Source organism: Panthera uncia, chromosome E3, assembly GCF_023721935.1.
Source record: "Panthera uncia isolate 11264 chromosome E3, Puncia_PCG_1.0, whole genome shotgun sequence".
NCBI lineage: Eukaryota > Metazoa > Chordata > Mammalia > Carnivora > Felidae > Panthera > Panthera uncia.
In genome coordinates this window covers 4,921,462-4,942,385 of record NC_064815.1, presented here as the reverse complement: position 1 = coordinate 4,942,385, position 20,924 = coordinate 4,921,462, and the positions used below count along the sequence as shown (strand labels likewise).

The 20,924-nt window shown below is 50.8% G+C and overlaps 1 protein-coding gene across 2 annotated transcripts in view; it reads right to left on the bottom strand.

Moving 5' to 3' along the window:
• The window catches only part of SNX29 (sorting nexin 29), a 493,130-nt gene that overhangs the window by 141,600 nt on the left and 330,606 nt on the right, over positions 1-20,924 (bottom strand). The gene's annotated exons all lie outside the window — the stretch shown is intronic.

The window sequence follows — 20,924 nt, the reverse complement described above, 5'->3', positions numbered from 1 at the left end:
TTGGGGTAATAAAAATATGTCACCATGAGGAATCTTGATTACCTTCACAGAAAAAGGACTGTTAATCCTGTCGAGATAATAGCAGGCCTATAAAATCGTGTAATTTTGGAGCTCTGAAGACCTGATTAGGATCTGAGGTACAAGATACCAGATGAACAGCCACTGCCACCATGATGAACACAGACGCACCGAGGACATAAACACAAAAGGTCAACGTCTGCGCCCAGACGGCTCCATCCTTCCCTGTCACGATACACCAGCACCTGGAAGGCACAGCACAGCTGCCGTTCCTGACTCAGAAGGGCCCCCGGAGAACACGATTCGGTCCAAGAAACTCCACTCCCTGGCAGAATGGCAGGTACCCCGTAAAGCAGGTACCGAAATGGTCAGCACCAGGAGATGTTCAATAAATGGCGGTATTACGGTCACGGCCAGGGCATGAGCTTCTGATCGGATCTGAAGTGGCCAGAACTTAAGGATGTGGATCAAAACCAAGAGGAAAGAGTGCAAAGGGGGAGGGTGTGGGCAACTGAGGAAGAGAGCATTTACTTCACACACTACACCTGTCAGAGCTTTCCTGTTACCACAGTCTGCATCGTTCTTCATAACAATCTGTCCCCCCAACCCCTTCATAGATGAGGAAACAGGCTCAGGGAGGCTGAGACCTTGCCAAGGCCACACATGCAGGAAGTGGATCTGAATTCAGATCTGTCCAACCGCAAAGGCTTTTCTGCCAAACCCTCAGCAAACACGGGGAAAACCAGCTGTGGGGTGGAAGGAGGTGAGACCTGGACCCTTTCCCGGGGGCTGGAGATGCCAGAAGGCACTCCTTAAAGACACAGTGGGTTCTCTCCGAGGCAGGAGGATGCCATGATTATGGAGCCTACACTGTGGGGCCACAAGGCTCAGGGTCAACCCCAGCCCCAGCTGTTCTTGACCCTGTGGCCACGAGCAAATCAGTTGCCCCCTCTGGTCACACTGTCCTCACCTGTAAAACAGGCAGGACAGTCATAGCACTCAGAGTTCACCTATAGACAAAATGAGCTGATGCCTACAGAGTACCCAGAACAACACCTGGGAGGTAGGACGTTCACGGTAACTGCACTGTACTAACAGTATGGCCGTTACGGAGAAAAGCTCTATGTTCTGTTATCCTTGGCACAGAGAATCTGTCCTGCCGACCCAAAGGCCGTCTCTCCCCACAGCCCAGGGGGAGGACACCCAACCTGGGCCCTGGACAGATGTGTGCAGCCAAGCAATTAAAATGGGCTCCATGAGCAGGTTTGGCTAAGAAGCTGCTATGGAGGGATTCCTTCAACCTCAACAAGGAGGTACATGCCTACCCCCAACCTGAGAAAACTTCAGCTTAAAGGGACCAGGAACTCACTGGACTGGTTGGTGTGGCCCTTCTGTTATGGCGTCCGTCATTTTTCCTGTGGACGGCTGGGAAGACGGTTTAATCTATTAGGGAAGCCATGACACTGTGTCCCACAATCCCTAAGAACATCCACATGCTCTGACCCAGATACCTCATTCCTACGATTTCTCTGGAGGAAATAACCAAAGACACAGACCAAAATTTACATCAAAGATCATTCCTTTCTCGATGGCTGAGATTTTTGCAAATCATCTAAAGGTCCAACTGTAGAGAAACCATTCAGGAAATGATGGCATGTCTGTACGAGATGGCCAGATTAAACAAAAAATAGGTTACACGTGCACACTCATGAGGGTACAAGCATGAAAATGATTCTGGAAAAATACAGAAGAACATTAACAGTGGCTATCATTGATAATACAGTAGGACTGGGAGTGGGGAGAGAAACAGACCAAATTTGCATTGGCTGTATTTCCATAAGACTAAAATAATCTATCTTTCGAATGAACTGCTTTAGAAAAAAATTTTAAATGTGCTTTTGAAGAACAAAATAGCTTTCCATGTGCGGTCATGAAAAGATCTCCAGGAAAGATCAAGAGAAAGCCTAAGCAGGGTGCAGGTGGTGGGTCTAACGTACTATCCTTAACGCACAAGTGCAGAGGTAACTATCAAGCTGTATTCGTCTGTTCCTGCATTGAGAAGCACTAGCAGGGAAATTTAAGACACCTAGAAAAGGAGCACCCCGTGGGCACCGGGGTGTGGGAGTGGGGGCCTGGGCAGCTGGCAGAAGACACTGAAAATGAGGTTATTTGGGGGTGCCTGGGTGGCTCAGTCGGTTAGGCATCTGGCTCTTGATTTTGGCTCAGGTCATGATCTCGTGGTTCATGAGATCGAGCCCCAAGTCAGGTCAGCTTGGGATTCTCTCTCTACCTCTCTCCCTGCCCCTCCCCTACTTTCCAGTTCTAAATATATAGATAGCAAATACATAAATAGTAAATCTCTCTAAATAGATAAATAAGTAAACACTTTAGAAAAAAGAAAATGAGGGGCGCCTGAGTGGCTCAGTCAGCTAAGCATCCGACTTCAGCTCAGGTCATGATCTCACGGTTCATGGGATCAAACCCCGCGTCGGGCTCTCTGCTGTCAGCACAGAGCCCACTTTGGATCCTCTGTCCCCCTCTCTCTCTCTACGTATCTCCTGAGCGCTTTCACTTGTACTCTCAAAAACAAAGAATAAAAAAAAAAATTAAAAAAATAAAATGAGTCTATTTACTAAATATCCTTTTACATCATTTGAGTTCTGAAATAACGTACTGCCAATTGAACATTTAAATAAAAACGTATTATCCCGCCAGAAGAGAGCTTCTGATAGATTTTTAATGGCATAGCCAATAGCTCCTTGCCTCTGTTTCACAAAACGCTGCTTGGAACTGTGAATTCTTAAGCACGACTTAGGACGTCCACCCATCAGTAAGGTCAGAATGAAACGAGGGGAAAGGGGACACCGGGGAGAGAGAGGTCACATGGATTGCACTTTTCTGGACTTTCTACACTGAAAGTGCATTGATCACGTAACCATAAACAGACACATATTATGTGTTAAGTGCCTCTCGTGTAACTGTGTAAAGTAAATAAAATACTCTGCCCGATGCCCAGCCTGCCCCCTGCAAAATGCACTTGGCTGAAATGCAGAAAGCCGTGAAGAAAGGAGAGACTTTGCCTTCAAATGCTCTGGAGTCTGGGAGGCAGAAAGACACGGGGAGGCTCTGAAGGCCCAGCACCACGCACACACCATGCTCCCCTTGGCTCTTCCACACAGAACCCCGTGGCACGGCCAGGACTCTAGCACCTTCTCTGGCATGGCCGTGGGGCGGCCCTTGGCCTCTCTTTTCCGAGCTTCCCCCTTCACACCCGGGTCTGGGGAAGGTTCCTCGGGCACGACAGGAGAAGCAGGTACACATACTGGAGAAGGGACTGCCAGACTGAAGACAGCTGCCACACCATTTCGTGCATGGTGATACCATCTTTCGATCAGCCTGGTTTCAGACTGGAAGCGAACAGAGCTCGGACCCAGGGAGCTGCACTTGCAAGCGGGAAGGTTCTGACTGGATCGACCCCACAAAGCTGAAGGAAAGGAGACCAGAAGGACTCAAGGAAAAGAGAAGGTGAGGGTGTTAAGGACAGACATCACTTTACAAGGCTAAGAACAAAGAAAGCTGCTTCTAAAAAGGAATCGATTCTCAGAAGGCAGTATTTTCTTCACACATAAGTTAACTCTCAGGGGTGCTGAGTTTTAAGGATCATCTTGGACAATGGATCTAAGTAGCTAGAAGGTGTTAAACCCTTCTGAATTAGGACATGGGCCACATACATCCCTTGTGACCGCCTGAAGCTACAAGGAAAGCCTGGAGGGACACGTCTCTAGGATAGGGCCTGTGTTGGCTTCACCCTCAACAGGGGGCATAAAACAGGGATCAGCAACATGGATGTTCTCATTCACTTCTCTCAGGCCCTGGAGAAAAGGCGGGTCCCCACCTGGCCTGTGGGCTGGGGACTCACGTGGCAGCATGTGGGTGCAGGAAAGGCAGAGCCCGTTCCTGGAGACACAGAGCAGCCAGCATTCCCGGATCCTCCTGGACAAACACCCCAGGTGCTGCACACACATGGGTGGGGGTGGGGGGGGCAGGTGAGGCTCACAGAAAACACTCTTCTGGGCTGCATTAGCAAAGAAGTTTCCCCAGTCTTTCCCAACTCAGGATTTCACGAGCTGCTTGGGGACGGGGGGAGCAGAGATAGGCCAGCTCACCGTAGCCCCTCACAACTGGGCCAAAATGGAATCCAGACGCTGGTTCACCCTGCTGTTCTGACCTAGAATTCCTCAGACCTGGGATAAGGGCTCAAAGAACTGAGACTTGGCCAGAAAGAGTAACAAACATACTAAGTAAGTGCTTATTTAAACAGGAAGGGAAGGAAGGAGGAAGAGAGGAAAGAACTAATCAGGCAACTGCCAGAGCCACAGGAAAATCTCTTCCCTCCTCCCCCTTTCAGAATCAGGATGCAAGTAGCGGCAGCGAGAGTGGACAGAGAAACTTCCCTTTCCTTGGAGCGACCCTGACTTCCGGTCCCGAGGGGCTGCAAACACAGACACACCACCACCAGGCATCATCAAAGGCTTCCTGCGTCACAAAGTGCTTTCCCATCAAAATCATCCCAGATCCTCCCCATCCCAGCCCTGTGGGCACAGGGGTTCCCCGTCCACCCCATTCCGCAGGCAAGGACAAGGGGATTCAGCGTGAATAAACAAAAGCAACAGAGAGGTCAGGAGGCCAGCACCAAATACCAGATGAATCAGCACGCCATCTTGGATGTCCAGCTCAGGTGAGCCCCAGACCGCAGCGTATGGTGGGGCAAAACCACTCGGTTACCCCCAGAACCATGAAATCCAAGAAAATGGTTGTGTTTTGGCGTCATTAAGTTTTGGGGTGGCTTGACATGCAGCAATAGGTAGCCCAAAAAGTAACTTTCCCAGGGTCATTCGGCTGGTAAGTGATCGAGGAGGGAACGGCACTTTTTACCCCTAAAGCTACGCCGCCTCCCACTACAAAATCCCCGGTCTTTGCATTTCGCTTCTGCAAAAGGAGAAGCCCAGGAGATGGAGTAACCCAGATTCACCCGGAAGGGGCTCTGCTGGTACAGAGACCTCGGATGGAGTGAAGGAGGCCCGGAAGGACTCAATCGCTCAAGAGCAGATGTGCACAAGTGTCCACTTGAGTCTAAAATCCGAAGCCTTCCTTAACAAGCCTGTTTTCTTTGATGCGACGGGGTGATTTTTGGCAGATGCCCGGCCTGGAGGAACAAGGCACGGGCCTGACCCAGTCCAAGGTGGCTGGCTCTCTCCCAAGGAAACCCCAGGTCCTTTCCCACCTTCGGACAATACACGCGTCAGCCTAGAGTCTGAGCAGAATGCGTCAAGTCTCAGTGGACTAACAAAAAATGGGATGTTCTGCGAGAGAAGTCACCTGGCTTCAATAAATCCCGGTTTCTTCCTCACCTACCCCGTGACAACCTGTCTCCGAGTGCCCTATTAGAGAGAATCAACAAAGATGGGAAGGACCACCCAACATGTGTTGAACACCTACTGTGTGCCAGTGTGTTCCCACGTGTAATCCTCAAATCACGTGTGCAGCAAGTAACATCTCAAGTCACGTTCCCCTACCCCCTTCCCACAACCTGTTTGTACGCCCTTCCAGATTGAGCCAAAATGTGCATTCCCGGGAGACACCCGCCTAGACCACAGAAACTAAACACATCTCCACTGCCACCTCTATGGTTCACGCTGTGCGGCTGGCCATTAATCCATTGCGGTTAGTCTGTGTACCGGTCCCTCCTTGTGAGCTGGGGGACACGTGCACTGTGTGTCACGGCAGCCTTGCCGGGCACCCATCACACTGAGGACGCTGAATTAGTACTTGTGACTGCCGAGATGGAGAATGATGTGAGCTGTCTTTCCACACTGAAATGTCTATTTTTAAACTGCTTCGGAGCAAATTTGCAATCCTCGTGCATGATAAGGATAACTTAGTTTGGAGTTAAGAAAAACCAGAGGAAGACAACTGTACTCTCTCTCTCTTCTAATTACACGGCTTTCAGATTTACCGCTCAGAAGAAAAGCAAAAGGCAGACGTTCTGGAGCAGCAAACCTGTGTCCCAATCACGAAAGGACACTCATGGTTTACATTTTCCACAGTCACCTTCTCCATCATGGTTCTTCTCGAAAAGCCTTCCCTTAAGCAATTAGCTCTCACTTTGTGTTGCCAAACACAACTATTTCCCAGCCCAACTGTACCCCTGCTCTCTCGTCTTGTTTTTTTAATAAGGAACAAAATGTGCCATGGCACGGCTGTCTTCCAGCGTGGCTGGCCAAGCCAGAGAGCAGACAGACCCAGGGCTGTGCTCCGAGTACTAAGTCGGCCTGGGCTTCCCGGCCCCACAGGAGGCAACCAGCCCAGGGCTGGACCACTTTCAGGCTTCTGGGTTTATCTATTTATTTGTTCTTTTGTTTTACAAACAATTAGAGGCATTTGCATGGTTTAAAAAATCAGCTGAGGTCAAAGACCCTCCGTGGGGAGTAGAGAACTGGCAATGAAGAGCTTCAGAGAGTTTTTTATGCTGTCCTCTGGGAAACTCTGGAAGCCTGAACAAATGCGGACTATTACATTTCTGCGATGTAGGTTTTCATGTGTCTGCTTCTCCCCAAAGACCATGAGGATCTCAAGGACAATATTTCCAGAGCCCATCCTGGTCCCAGGCACTTAGTAATTGCTCAATGAATATTCCCATTGGATAGAAAGATGAACACATACAGAAATGGATAGTGGCGCCTGGCTGGCTCAGTCAGTTAAGACCCCAATTCTTGATTTCGGTACAGGTCATGATCTCACGGTTTCTGGGACTGAGCGCCCCCATCAGGCTCTGCGCTGACAGCATGGAGCCTGCTTGGAATTCCCGCCCCGGCTTCCCCTTCCCTGCTTGTGCTCACACGGTCTCTCTCTCTCTCTCAAAATAAATAAACAAATGTTAATAAAGAAAAAAAGAAATGGGTAAATGGGTAAATGCATGGTTGGAGGAGAACAGGAATTTCAGGGAAGGGGCATGAGGAAAATATCCAGTTAACTAAGAACGGACAACTAGTCTCTCTCCAAGTAATAAAGATGCATGAATTACATAGGTACACTCACCTGTCCGAGAACATACATTGCAACACCATTTACGGCAGGTAAGAACCAGGGAACTAGCAACGATACGCAATAAATGACCTCTAGGATGTAGTGTCAAATGACAACAAACACACAACACACAGGTGACCTGAGGTACTGTTTTCATCAAGGACTCGGAAGACAGACACGCATCACGCATGCGTGCTTTTGCATCTGCATTAACCATTTCTAGAAAGACACACAGAAAACTGGCAACAGTGAATGCCTTCAAAGGAAGGACACTGAAAAGCAAGGGTGTGAGGGGGACAGAATTATTTTTTACTGTACAACTTTATACCTTACCAATTACACGCAGGAGGAAGCTACCCTTTCAAAAAATAAATGTAACAACCTCGACATTTTATCTTAGCTTTTATTTACTTATTTTTTGAAAGAGCGCGCGAGCGAGTGAGTGACGGAGGGGTAGATAGAAAGGGAGAGAGACCATCTTAAGCAGCTCAGTAAGGACCCTGACACAGGGCTCAATCCCATGACCTTGGGATCATGACCTCAGCCAAAATAAAGAGTTGGACGCTTAAACGACTGAGCCACCCAGGTGCCCCATAACCTTGAGACTTTAAATTAAAAGTATTCTACGATGGGGGGAAACATGACAGTGACTATCTCTGAGGTAGGGGTGTAGGGAGTCACCAAGAAGGAGCATCAAAGAACATTCTGGGGAGACGGCAAAGTTCTGAGTCTTCTGCTACACAAGTGTGTTCAATTGTCAGAACTCAGTGAGCATTTGGTCAAGATGTCTGCATTTCACTTTATGCAAACTTTCCATCAAAAGCTTTTTTAAAAAAGTAAGAAACACTGAACTCCAGTCAATGATATCCTCACTAAAGTCGTTTGGAAGAAACATATACTAATAACTGTAATTTAGTTTGAAATGCATTTTTTAAAAAAATTGTTTTTAATGTTTGTTTATTTTCGATAGAGAGAGCACAAGTGGGGGGAGGGGCAGAGAGAGAGGGAGACACAGAATCTGAAGCAGGATCCAGGTTCACAAGCTGTGAGATCATGACCTGAGCCAAAGTTAGAAGCTTAACCGACAGAGTCACCCAGGCACCCCTGAAATGCATTTTTAAAAGATGAATCGATGGGATATAAAGGGAGACAGCGAAAGGGATGGGTGGAGGGATGGAAGAGAAAAGTATAATCAAGTGTTAATGGTGGACTCCATGCGATGAGTATACAGGTGTTTATGGTGAAATTTTTTAAGATAACTCTTAAAATTTTCTAATAGAATGTTAGGAAAAAACAAGTTTTGATCAACCACGTAGAACAATGGAATTACCTTTCTAGTCTCTGCAGAGAAATTGACAAGATATTGCTGTCTTACAAAGAAAATATCAGTTTACAGCTGAAAAATGTTGGAGAGAAAGTATTACAGAAGTGTGTCAGGTGGTTAATAAAACTTTGTTTCTCTGGATTCTGAGACATTAGTGGTATTTATCACGTGTTTAAAAATGAAAATGTGTTGTGATTGATCAAATTTGTTTTTTTTTTTAAAGGACTGGATTGGGGCACCTGGGTGGCTCAGTAGGTTAAGCATCTGACTCTTAATTTTGGCTGAAGCATGATCTCACGGTTCATGGGATCAAACCCCACATCGGCTTCTGTGCTGATGCCACGGAGCCTGCTTGGGATTCTCTCTATCTATGCCCCCTTCCCGGCTCAAGTGTGTTTTGGGGGGGGGGGGCGTGTGTGTGTGTGCACGTGCACACACGCACATGTGCTCTTTCAAAAACAAATCACTGTAAAAGGTAAAAACATGACTGGGTCGGGACATGGGTCAGCTGGGATGGAGCTGACTTCACCTGTGGCCAAGAACAAGCCTCTACCCTTCTCTGAGCCCTCCTTCCTGCTGCAGAACAGGGCAAAAGCAGCTGCCCCATGGGGCTGCCGGGAGGGCTCAGAAGGCCCCCCCAGGACCTACCCCACCGAGCATCTGGCGGAGAACAGACACCCCCCGCTAAGCGGCAACCACTCCCATCATTCATGGGTGGAGTTCAAGGGTGCTGCACAGACAGAAGGTCAGGACCCAGCAGCCCTCACCCACGAGTGAAGGGCCAACTGCCCCATTCTACAGACACACACACCTGTGTCTACAGACACACAAACACCTGAGATGTTTGGTCCACCAATCCATGCTAAGTTCCTCTTAAGGGCCAGACACTCTGGTACCAGGGAGGCGACAGCCAGCAGGGACAAAGCCCTGTGGCTCACATACCCTACAATCCATAAGGAGAGACGGTCTCCAGATAAACCCATCAATGCCGTTAAGTGTCCAGGTCTGTGCAGAAGCAAAGGGTAAGTAAGGCTTCCAGGAGGGGGAAGGGCAAAGCGGCTGGAGAGGAGGCTGAAACACGAGGGAAAACAGCAGGACTCTGGTCCTCGCTCGGACAGTGAGAAATCCCGACGGGAGGGAAGCGAGGGAAGCCTGGGCCAGCTGGAGTTTCGCTCAGTCTCTGTGGCCACAGAGCGGTGGCTGGAGGCCGGCAGGAGGGAACAGCCAGGGGGCCCCCGCACACGCTTCTCACACACACCCCTGATTGTGAGTGCGTACAGGGTCATTTGCCACCCTCTCTGCCTTTCCATCGACAGACCATTGTAAGGCTTGCCTGTAAGAGAGTACAAATCACCAACTGTCTACAGTTTCTCTGGGCTTAACTTACCAGGACATAAAGCAATTCTTCAGAATCCTCAGCAATCTCCAGTGAAAGGTGTAGGAGAGCCGGGAGCACCAGCTAATCTGAGCTCACTCCTGCTACAGAGGAGGGCCCCTGAGGCCCGGGGGGGGGGGGGGGGGGGGGGGCGGAGCTGGGACACACAGCCTCACCGGGGTTCCTCACTGCAGGCTCCTATAACCTCACACCACTTGCGGGTGGTGGGAAGGTGCTTACCTGCTCCTGACAGGTTCCCAGCTTTCTAGTAGCCGTATCCCTCCCCCAGGCCCTCTTTAGCAGGAGAAGGTTCCTCTTTGATCGGACCCCCACTTTGCATATCTAAGGAAGAGATCCTCTTAAACAAAGAGTTAAAAAAGCGTGATGTTTTCAAGAAGAAAAATGTTCAGAAACCACTAAGGAACCGCCTTATTCATTCTCATTTCACCCTTACCTCCCACGGAGCGGCCAGAGAAAATGAGGCACAGGGCAACCAGGAGATGGCAAAGAAAAGCATAAGGTTTGTGCAAACACGAGCATCCAAAGCCGGCCTCACTAGGATCGTGGGTAAGTGGAGTGTGTGTGCAGGACTTCCCCAAGCACGCACAGACACAACCGAGATGGTCACTTAGAGCCCAGCAGGGGCCACCAAGCAGCACTCAGGAGCAGTAACAGGTACTGTGGGTGTTAGAGCACCAGGTCTGAGCAGCTCAGTATCGCCCAGCAGCGGATGAGGGTACGTCTGGGTGAACCCATTGGAGACATCAGACTACAGGGACAACAGAAGGTTCCTGCCACGTCTATCACCTCTGACGCTGTCTCCTTGCAAACAGCACCCCCTTCTCCCCCCGCTTCCACCGCCCAGCCCCTTGAGTGCACAAGGGTAGGCGTGTCGCTGGGGCAACCCTCCAGGGCAGAGACAGTGGCACATTCACGTTGCCAATTCGAGCCTGAAACCCAGGGTCTCCCCATACGGCAGATCAGGGACCGGCACACCACGGCCCGTGGGCCAATCCCAGCCTGCTTTGGTAGATAAATTCTCGCTGGAACACAGGGATGCTGGTACAACCTTTATCATCGAGGGCGGCCTTCACATTACCTCCACAAGGTCGAGCAACTGTGACAGAAACAGTGTGGCCCGCCTTCCTAAAACACGTGCTATCTGGGCGTTTACAGAGAAACTTGGCCAACTCCTGATCCACTTTGATGACGGAACAGCCAGAGAAAAATTACTGGTAATTTCAGGGTAACAGTCAACTCTTCTTGGCGGGGAGGAACCACTGATTTGATTTCCACAGCCCAATGAAGTGATTCTCAGAGGCTAAAGAACGAAAGGAGGGCCTGGATCGTGCCCGAGAGGACTGATGATATACGGCATTTAGAGATCCAGTCACTTATTTGCTTTTATCCATGAAATGCCCAGAGGGAGCTCTCAGTAGATGGTGTCCCACATCCTGCCAGAGGCTCAGAGAGGCTGAGTGATGCGCCCAGGGACACAGCGAGAATTCAAAGCCAGGTCTGGCTGAATTCCAGGCCGCATTCTTTCCACTACATCTGCTGCCTCTCCACCAAGAAACGCGGGTCCAAAACAAGCATACAGGCTCATCTGGGAAGGAAGGAACCCGGAAGACTGAGCGCCTCTGAAAGGCGGCTTCTTGTAACGAGCAAAGAAGGCGTTTGGGTGGTTAGGGCACGGCGCGCCCAGGCGGGTTGCCGCTAACGACACACAGGGACAGTATTTTTACCGTCGCAAGTGCAGCGATCCCATCAGCACTGAGCAGGCGCTGCTCATGTTCAAGTAAAAGCGAGATGGCTCTGGAATGTCTCCTTCGGGGGTCTCACTTCTACTGCTTACAAACATGAAAGCCACACCCTGGATGCCATTTCAGGCACCTGGGGGCAGGGGTAGAGGGGTCTGCTCCTCAGGAAGCTCTGTACTGATCACTTCGGGCTGCAGAGGTCCTCAGGGGACACAGGGCCTGCTGTCCTAAGGTAAGGCAGACCTGGGTCTCGCCACTTACTAACCAAGAATCCCTGTGCCCTGGTCTCCTGGTCTGTAAATTGGAGCCAACAGCCACGACCTCGTCATGTCTGCACGCTGCCCAGGGCACTGCCACTCTGCTTTCGGAGCAAGCTCTCAGTTACGTGCCACTTGTCACCCTCCCATCCCAAGCCGCCCTCCCGCCTCCCTGCACAAGGACAATAGGAAAGCCGTCACAGGCAGCTCACAACCTCAGTCTTTCCCTTGGGCTCATGTTTGATCAGAACCCATTTTCCACTTTTCACAATGCACCCCATCTCCTCATCTGTCCGGGGCCCCTCGGGGCCCACTCACCGGCCACGCCTGAGTGCACCAGCCCCCGTGGGGAGCTCGGGACGCGACAGCAAGCTGTCGGCTTTTTCCCCAGCTCCTGCATTTTCTAGAGCCTGTCGGCCGCGCCGTGAGGAGTGGAGAAATGACACGGCCTGCCTTCCCACGGGGCCAGAGACACAAGGACTGAACCCGGGCTCCACCTGTCAGAACAGAAACCCAGCTGCCGCACCTCTTCTTTGCTGTGTCCTCTCTTCTGGAATAAAGGCTTTTTATTCTCTTTCTCACCCTTCACCTCTTTTCTCATTTACACTGAGCTTGCATCTGCATTTGCCACACATGTGGGAACGATTTACCCCAGGCTACAAACGTACCCATGGATTTTCCATTCCTTGTAGTCTCGAGGCTTCCAGTGGTTTTAAGGCAGACCCCTCCTCCTGAATGACATTTTACCAGGAACCCCAACCTTAGTGGCCACACCACAGCTGCTTGACCGGACAGCCATCTGGCAGCCACGGGCTGAGGGGCTCAGGGCAGGGCAGGAGGAATGGCGGGCACAGATGGGATGGCCAGCAGGCGCCAGGGACAACAAGGAAGGATCCGCCCCTGGAGCCTCCAGATGGAGCCAGGCCCTGCTGGTGCCCGCGCTTGGATTTCAGGCTTCTGGCCTCCACGACTGAGAGACAACCAATGCGTGTTGTGCTGTCGTCAACCACCAGACCTGTGGTCGTTTGTTATGCTGACTCCCCTCTTGTTCCAGACCAGGCCTTGTTATGTGTGCATTTTATGCACAGATGGGGACGAGGACTCAGGACTCCGAGAGGTGACCCGACTTGCTTAAGGGTGCAGGGTGTCTGGGAGAGGACCCAGGCAGCGTGGGGTCCGGTACCCACTCCAGGACAGGACACTGTCTCCACACAGCATGACCAAAGTCCCGGCGTCCCCAGCCCCGCCCTTCCCAGTGGTGAAGCAGGCAGGCACTACTCCCCTGCTGGGCTTACTATGGATTAAGTCAAAGAAATTACATACTGGTGGGTTGTATCCCAGGGCCTGACACACAGGAGGCACTTGGAAAGTATCTCAACGCATGAGTAAGGGAGGGTCAAGGTGTCCCTCACTGGTAAGGACGGTTATTTCCAAAGACCGGGGGGTAGGGGCTGGCTGGAAGACGTGTTCTTCTATGAGGAACGTGGTGACTATAGGGGCAAATCGTGTCCTAAGTTCACCCACATGACCTGTCCCACTGTGCTGTCAGCTCCTGGAAAGGCCAGAGGGGTGGGAGGGTAAATAAATCCCACAGAGCAGTTCACGCAGGTGATTAGCCTTAGGAGATCCAGTCTGCAGGACTCAAAGATTATGGCACTGAGAGAAGAAATTAGGAAAGAATTCTTGAGCTGAGCTCTCTGTCCTCAAACACTAAAATGGCACATTCCGGAACATGCCTCCTGGACAACCTGCACCGCGATGCTCAACGCTGGAGACTGGCAATAACTCCAAGACAGCACCTTCTGGGAATACTCACCCATGAAGGTTAACTGCCCCACTCCCCCCACACCAGTGCCTCCCACAACCAGCTTGACAATGGCCTCGTCACCACTGGGCAGTGCCCACTCCCTGGCACTAATGACTGAGGGAGCCAATCACCAAAACCCTCCATCAGAGCCCCAAACTGCCACCCACACAGACAGGACATAAGACATAGTCCTGCCAGGGAGAAATCTGTCTACTTTTCAATCTACTATCACCAGGCAATAAATAATGAAGTTTTGCTGATTAAAGACACCAGGCACAGTGTCATTTAACATCTGTGATATAATCACATCTCCCAACATGGGAGGTTTCCCCAACCCTTTGAAACGGGCAACTCTTCAAGAAGATGTTTCTGGAACTAAGCCAAAGCAGCAGGAGCGCACAGTCCTAGACCCACAGCTGGCTCCCGCTCTGTGTCTCATGTGCCAAGAGGCAGCAGGCAAGTCACTTCGCTGCTCTGAGCTTGTTTTCCCCCCAAGGAAAGGGAGGGGCAAGATACAGGTGTAGACCGTGGCTGTCCTCGGCCTGGCACATTCCCCTCCTGGGAAATCACCTTACAAGAGATCTGGGTGGAAAAAACCCTACGCCTCGACCCCAGAAGAGGCACTAAATCTCTTAGGTCAAACAGCACATCCTGCCCACGTGGTCCTAGTGACCAGTTCAAGACTGGCCCACGACAAAGCTGGTTTGATCGGAGACAATGTTGGGGATGTGGGGGGCAGCGTTGGACAGAGAATTGTATTCTTTCTCTTGAGGACGACTGACAGGAGGAACAGCCTGGCACACTGCTCACCAAGCTCTAAACTTTTCAGTCATCCAGCAAAACCAATTCCTGGCTTTGCTGAACCTGCTTTAGCTTCGGTTCTGTGCTTCTGTCCCCAAAAACACCCTAACTGGTACAGAAACAACGGCCCCTTCCAGCTCCAGCATTTCTTGCATTCTGTATGGTTCCCTACAAAGGTCAAGCCATGAAAATGAAAACCCAAAGGAAATCCTTCCATTTCCTGCTGCCAAGGACAGACTGTGAGCGATCTGAGGACACAGACCACGTCGGTCTCGCCTCCCGATCCCCAGTTCAAAGCACAGTACTCGGAACTCAGGAACCCAGGCACCCCACGACACAGGCGCTGGAGGAAAAGATCACGAAGACAAAGGCTTGTCAGCCGGGGCCCCTAGATAAGCCTGACCTGTCTGCTCAGCATCGTTACCACGGCCATAACCACAGCATCGCTGCTCACAAGCAGGAACTGGACGCCAGGCTCTAGCGCTCTGCACGCGTCCTCTGACGGAACCCTCACCACCACCCTGAGAAGGTGCCCCCTGCAGAAGTCACCAAGGCCACCGGCAACGCTCCTTCCGGACGCTGGCAACGCCGCGCTCCCCCTCTCGCCCGCAGTGACATGCGTCCGTGGGCCGTGCTCTGCCAATGGAGAGAGAAGGGACGTGTGCCCTACCTGGGTGGAAGCTCTGAGACGGAGTGTGAGTGCTTGGCCAGACTCTTTCCCTCTCTGTGGTGTGGGTCTGGGTGCGAAGACGGTGACGGTGCAGCAGCCCAGCCAACCGCGAGGATGCGGAACATGACTGAGAAGGAAACCTCCGTGTTTTCCGTACTGACCTTTTAGAGCTGTTTGTGACTACAACACAACCCAGCCTCCTCTGACTGAAGGCCTACACCCCATTTTGTAGACGGGAAAAGTGGGGCTCAAAGAGGTAACACGCCTTGTCCAGAACCATGCTGTTACTGCAGCAGAGAGGCTTGCAGAACACGAGAAGCCGTGGCCACCGTTCCTCCGGTTGTGAGTGGTGATTCCGCGGCAAGCCAGCCAGCAGGGGGCTTTCAACGCCAACCTCGCCCGCTCGCTCCTGGTTGGAATCCCCAGGCACCAGGACGGAGGTAATATGGTCAGCTCTGCGCCTGAGAAACCCGCAGCCCACCCTAAACAGAACGCAACTCCCAGATCCCACGTTCTCCAAACCCCCAGACCCGTGAAGTTTCAGGCACGTGACAGTATCTGCAACGGGGTAGAATAAAGCAAGCCACAAGGAGACAGGGACGAGATAAAGACAGAAGTAGGACTTCCGGACTGGAGCGGAAGGCTCTGCACACAAAGTCCGGCCACGGGAGCTCCAGGTTGTCCATTTCTCCACAGTCGATCGCTTCTTTCTACACAGTCAACTGAAGAGAAGCAGTCGTTTTGACCCAGATGCCTTTCGACCAAAGAGTGAAATAAAACCAGCCCCAGGATCCTCTCAGCCCACAAAATCACCCACGATGGCTTCAAAGTGACACATCTCCTGGCGTCAGGACCTGCAAGAACTCTCCCCCAGGGGCGCCCCTGCAGGTGACGGGGACACGAAGGAGCAGGTGTGTTCGGCAAGCTTCCTGTGCTGAGCAGCCTCCCCAAATGCATCCCGGTGGCTCCCGTCTCATGACCTTCCTGCCCCAGCGTGGCCCCCTTTCCCTGAGTGCAGGGGGCCCCGGCGACTGGCTCCTAATGAAGAGGGAGGGTAGAGGTGATGGGGTGCTACTTCCCAGAGTGGTTACAGGTAACCCCCGTCTTCCTCGTGTCCGCCGCTCTCTGGGCTTGCTGACTTCGATGAGGCAAATGGCCGCAATAAACCCGTGTGGGGAGGAAGGAGGGTGGCCTCCAGCCCACAGCCCAACAGGGACTGAGGCTCTGGGTCTGACAGGCCGCGAGAAACAGAGTCCTGCCAGCAACCACACTCGAGAGCCAGGAAGCAGACCCTTCCCGGCCCGGGGCCTCGCGAAGTCTGCAGCCAGGGAGGCTGAAGGCCAAGCGCACCCGGCTTCCTGCGAAACCATAAGGTACGGTTATTTCGAGATGCTGTTTCTGCCTCTAAGTTCTGGGACCACTTGCTACGCAGAGATGGAAAACCAGCAGAATCCCCGAAACGTGCTAACGAGCTGTGGGTGCTGTTTCCGGGCTGCCCTTGAGGGGGAATCAGCCCCAGGGATCCTGTGGAGCCAAAATACCGGGGCCTCAAATGCTGACACTGTGATCGACCCGAGCCCATCAAGAGGCACCAGCACGACTGCACCACACTCATGTGCCATCTGCACTACTGTTTACTAATGTAGTTTCTCAAATCAACCCGCCTTTTTTCTTACAAAGTCTACTTAAAAATGGAATCACTCTAGCAAAGAGCCGATCGACGTTACTTGCTATATATAGAGAGCCAAAGCCAACGAGTGCAACTTTCTGAAATTCAAAGCGTCAGTGGTTCTGACCCCTGCCTGCCTTAGAAGCACCTGAGTCGCCAAGGGATGTCCTGGCCACGCTTCAGAGACACCCCTCCAGCTGACCTGGGGTTGAGCCACAGCATCTAGACTTCTAGACGCCACGGCCGACCAGCACCCTGCCCCTGAGGCCCCTGTTCACTGTGTGAGGGAGTCACAGAAGCAGTCAAGACACCAGCACTGCTGAAAGCCCCAGGCAAAGAAAACCACTCCCCTCCCTTGCAGGGCCCATGTTAGTTAACACTGGGCTCATGAGCCACCTGAAATGATCCCGCCTAAGAGCAGGACCACATGCCTCACACCTTGGGGAGCACGGATCCAAGGACCGGGTGTTCCTCCCTGCTGTGTCCTCTCAAAACACTGAGATGCAGAAGAGAAGACACCCCCAGGCTAGGGGCAGACCTCAGCGCAGGTGGGGTGTCCTCCACAATGCAGGCTGAGGGTACAGGGGACAGTCTGGGACCTGTTCTCTGCATCGCCAGTGCCCTGGTCAGCCCCCAACTCACAGAGGGCGCTAACTAACAAGGCACCATCCACACTCCATCTGGGGGATGGACAAGACTGGGACCAGCATCCGGGGGGAGAAGCAATGTTCCAGAGGGGGGGCTGGGGGGCAGAAGGGGCATGTCTTCCCCAGCGAGCCCTTACTCTCCCAAGAGTTGTCTCTCCAATTAAGCTCTGGCTTACTCTGACGAGCCACCGAGGAAAGCACGAGTTCGCGCTGTGACTGATGGATAATTTCATACTCAAATTGGAAACCGTTTAAATCGAGACCATCAGGAAAATCAGGGGCGGGAGACATATGATAGCTCCTCACACATGACAGCAAACAAAAAAAGAAAACAGCAATGTTGATCGTCTTGTGACACATAAATCCACAGTCCCTTGCTGGCGTAGGCAACTGGCATAGAATGTTTAGCTTGAGGCAAATTCACTGAGTATTTCCTGGGCATCCAAACTTCAGATGCTACAGTGAGGAGCGGAAACTAATATGTATTCATTCAACAAATACTTAAAAGTCTCTACCCGGAGCTGGGGACACAGTCGAGTATAAAGGGATTAAAGGGAAGACAGCAATTAAACAACTCTACCCCGAGCAGGGTAAGTGCTATGTAGAAACATAAAGCACGGGAGTGCTATTTTATTAGGGTGATAACAAGGCGGTATTTGACCCCCTGCCGTGCATGATTTAGAAGCGTTATCTCCTTTAACTCAAGCCTCATACAACTCTCTCTGGTGGGCATCCCCAGTCCTGCTTAACTTTTTGATTTTTAGTTTATTTATTTTGAGAGAAAGAGACAGAGCGCGAGCAGGGAGAGGGGCAGAGAGAGAGGGAGACACAGAATCCCAAGCAGGCTCCAGGCTCTGAGCTGTCAGCACAGAGCCCGACGTGGGGCTCGAACCCACGAAATGTGATATCATGGCGTGAGCTGAAGTCAGATGCTTAACCGACTGAGCCATCCAGGTGCCTCCCAGTCCTCTTTACAGACGAGCACAAGAAGACTGAAAAAAGCTGACACTTCCCAGCTCGGTCCCTTATTCGTCACAAGGACTTAGGGACAGTATCTATTTTACTTGTACCTTCATTTCCTCATCCCTAAAAGGGATAGGAGAGCACTTACTCGGGCTTGCTGCTGGAAGTAAAATACTTGTGAAAGAATTGGGCATATAGTAAGTGCTCAAAAAACAGTAGTTGTAGGGAGGAACATCAATGCCCCTCCCATTTTTAAGGACCTCATTATCTGACACAGAAGCAAAAAGATAACCCCACCAAAGCAGCGGATAATATCCATAGACAAACTGTGCTGACTTACACCACTGTTTCCTCTAACAGGCCCATCCCCCTGACCGATTTCTACTCATCCTTCAAAACCCAAGACAAACATGTCCCGTTTGAAGCCTTCCCAGTCAATCCCAGCGGTTAACTCGCCCACCCCTGTGCCACCATTACACCCACTTCTACAGAAGTCTTTCCAGTTTGCTCATTCATTCAACAACCACGTCTGGAGAGCCTACCACTTGTCACACACACTCACACGCCACTGCAGATTCGTGTGAACGTACCTCTGGGCTCCCCCCATTGTACAAGTAGCCTCTGTCGAGCGGCAGAAGCAATTACCTGAGTGTAATTCAAGAGAACAAATGAATCAACAAAGGAGGACATAAGAAAAGTAGACAAAATGGGTGGCCCAGCGGAGAAAACAGGATTACAGAAATCCTGAGCAAGTTAAAAATACAAACCACTCACTACCGACAAAGCCACAAAAAGCGCTTGAGAACGAGCTGGCCTGTGAGGGATGGAAAAGATCTGGAAGACAGGGAAGGGAGGAAATGCCAACTCATGCTTATGAATGGAGAAAGCCGGTCCCAACCGGCTGTTAAAAATAGTAAAGTACAGGTACATACATCTGTCTTTATGTAGATGCATAAGTGTATCTGCAAGGATAGATACCAAACCTCTTCACGGGAAAGATCTCTGGGAGGGGGACACCCGTATTTTGTATTCTGTCCAGTGTACATTTTATATATATGTATTATTTAATTTCTTTCAAGAATATATTCTTATTTATATAACTTAGAAAAAAAATGGAAGTAGGTCTTCCGAAATTCAGAAGGCAGAGGAGCAAGGCCCTGCCACTAGCAGGGAGATCAAACGGAAGGGGCAGAGCTCCGTGACCCAAGGGCCATTAGTAAGAGGCGAGGAAGAAGGTGACGGCCAGGTCCTGCTTCAGCATCCACGAGATTCTTCGAGCAACAAAGCTAAAAAGACATCAGCACTGTATCAAGGTGTTGGGGCCAACAGATGGCTGTGGACCTTCCTATAATGGGAAAGAGGTGATTCCCATTAGAGGCTACACGCCCCCATGCTGCCACAGGCAGGGATAACCCAGGACAGCAAAAAGAAAGCCACTTGCTCAGAAAAGAAATAAAAACCTAACGGGACCTGAGGTTTTTCCAACTTCATCAGAATTGTTGGCCAAGTCAGATCACAAATGCCCCGCTAGAAACACCACTCAAATCACAACCCCTCATTTTGGTGTGGACAAGCCCCTTGAGTATCTGGGAGAAAACCACTCGAATCCTGGTCAGTAAAATCATTTTCCTCAAAAATAAGCACAGCAGCTCTGCAGTCCCCATTGGCAAGGGGGGCGCTCAAGAACCCCATGGATTCCAAGATGGCGCTGTATATCAAGAGGTCGTTTCCAAACGAACAGATCAAGGGAGGCAATGGCTTGGCTCTGTGCCGATTCATCAGGGATCCCTTTACCGAGATGCACCTGGTTCCAATCCAATCGCATAATCTCCCGAAAGAAAGACAGCACATATCCAGCCATAATCTACTCTGGATCCCACAAACCAACTAGCCAGAGACTCAACTTGCAAGAAACACAGAGCAAAAACACCATTTGTTTTTATGGGGAGATTACATAAATCTACTTCAAGAAAACGGGGAAAGCTTCCAGAGCCAACTGGAAGATCGTTTTGATGTCCAGATGCCACTCAGCTCAAAGTGTTCACTGCCCAACACAGCAGCCCTAAATTTATAACGGGCCAGGAAAGCAGGAAGTACAGATGGGCCTTTGTTTTTTAAAAAAAGATGATAAAAATTAGGAAGAAACCTAAAAAATAAAAATGGAGAAAGTCACATGTAACTGGTAGGGAAGGGAACTCTATTATCACAAAGAAAAATTTATTAAATTAAGGCATAAGTACATCTAATATATCTAATTAGAGGGTCTGTACAAGTGTAATCGTGTGGTTCTGTGTCCTCAGAAATACGGTGTTAATGTAACAGAAATAAAAGAAATTACATTAGGGTTTAATGTCTTGGTCAGAAAGATTTATAAGGCAGGGTGGGGACAGGCTAGAGCAGGTTGGGGAGGTCTGCAAAAATGAGTCAAGGACAGTGCTTCCCAACCACAAGGGACAGAGGTCCTTGCCCAGAACAACCCATACAGGAGTCCCACTGGAGGCCCTAATCACAGGAGCCCCTTTTCCGTGCTAATGACATCGTACTGAG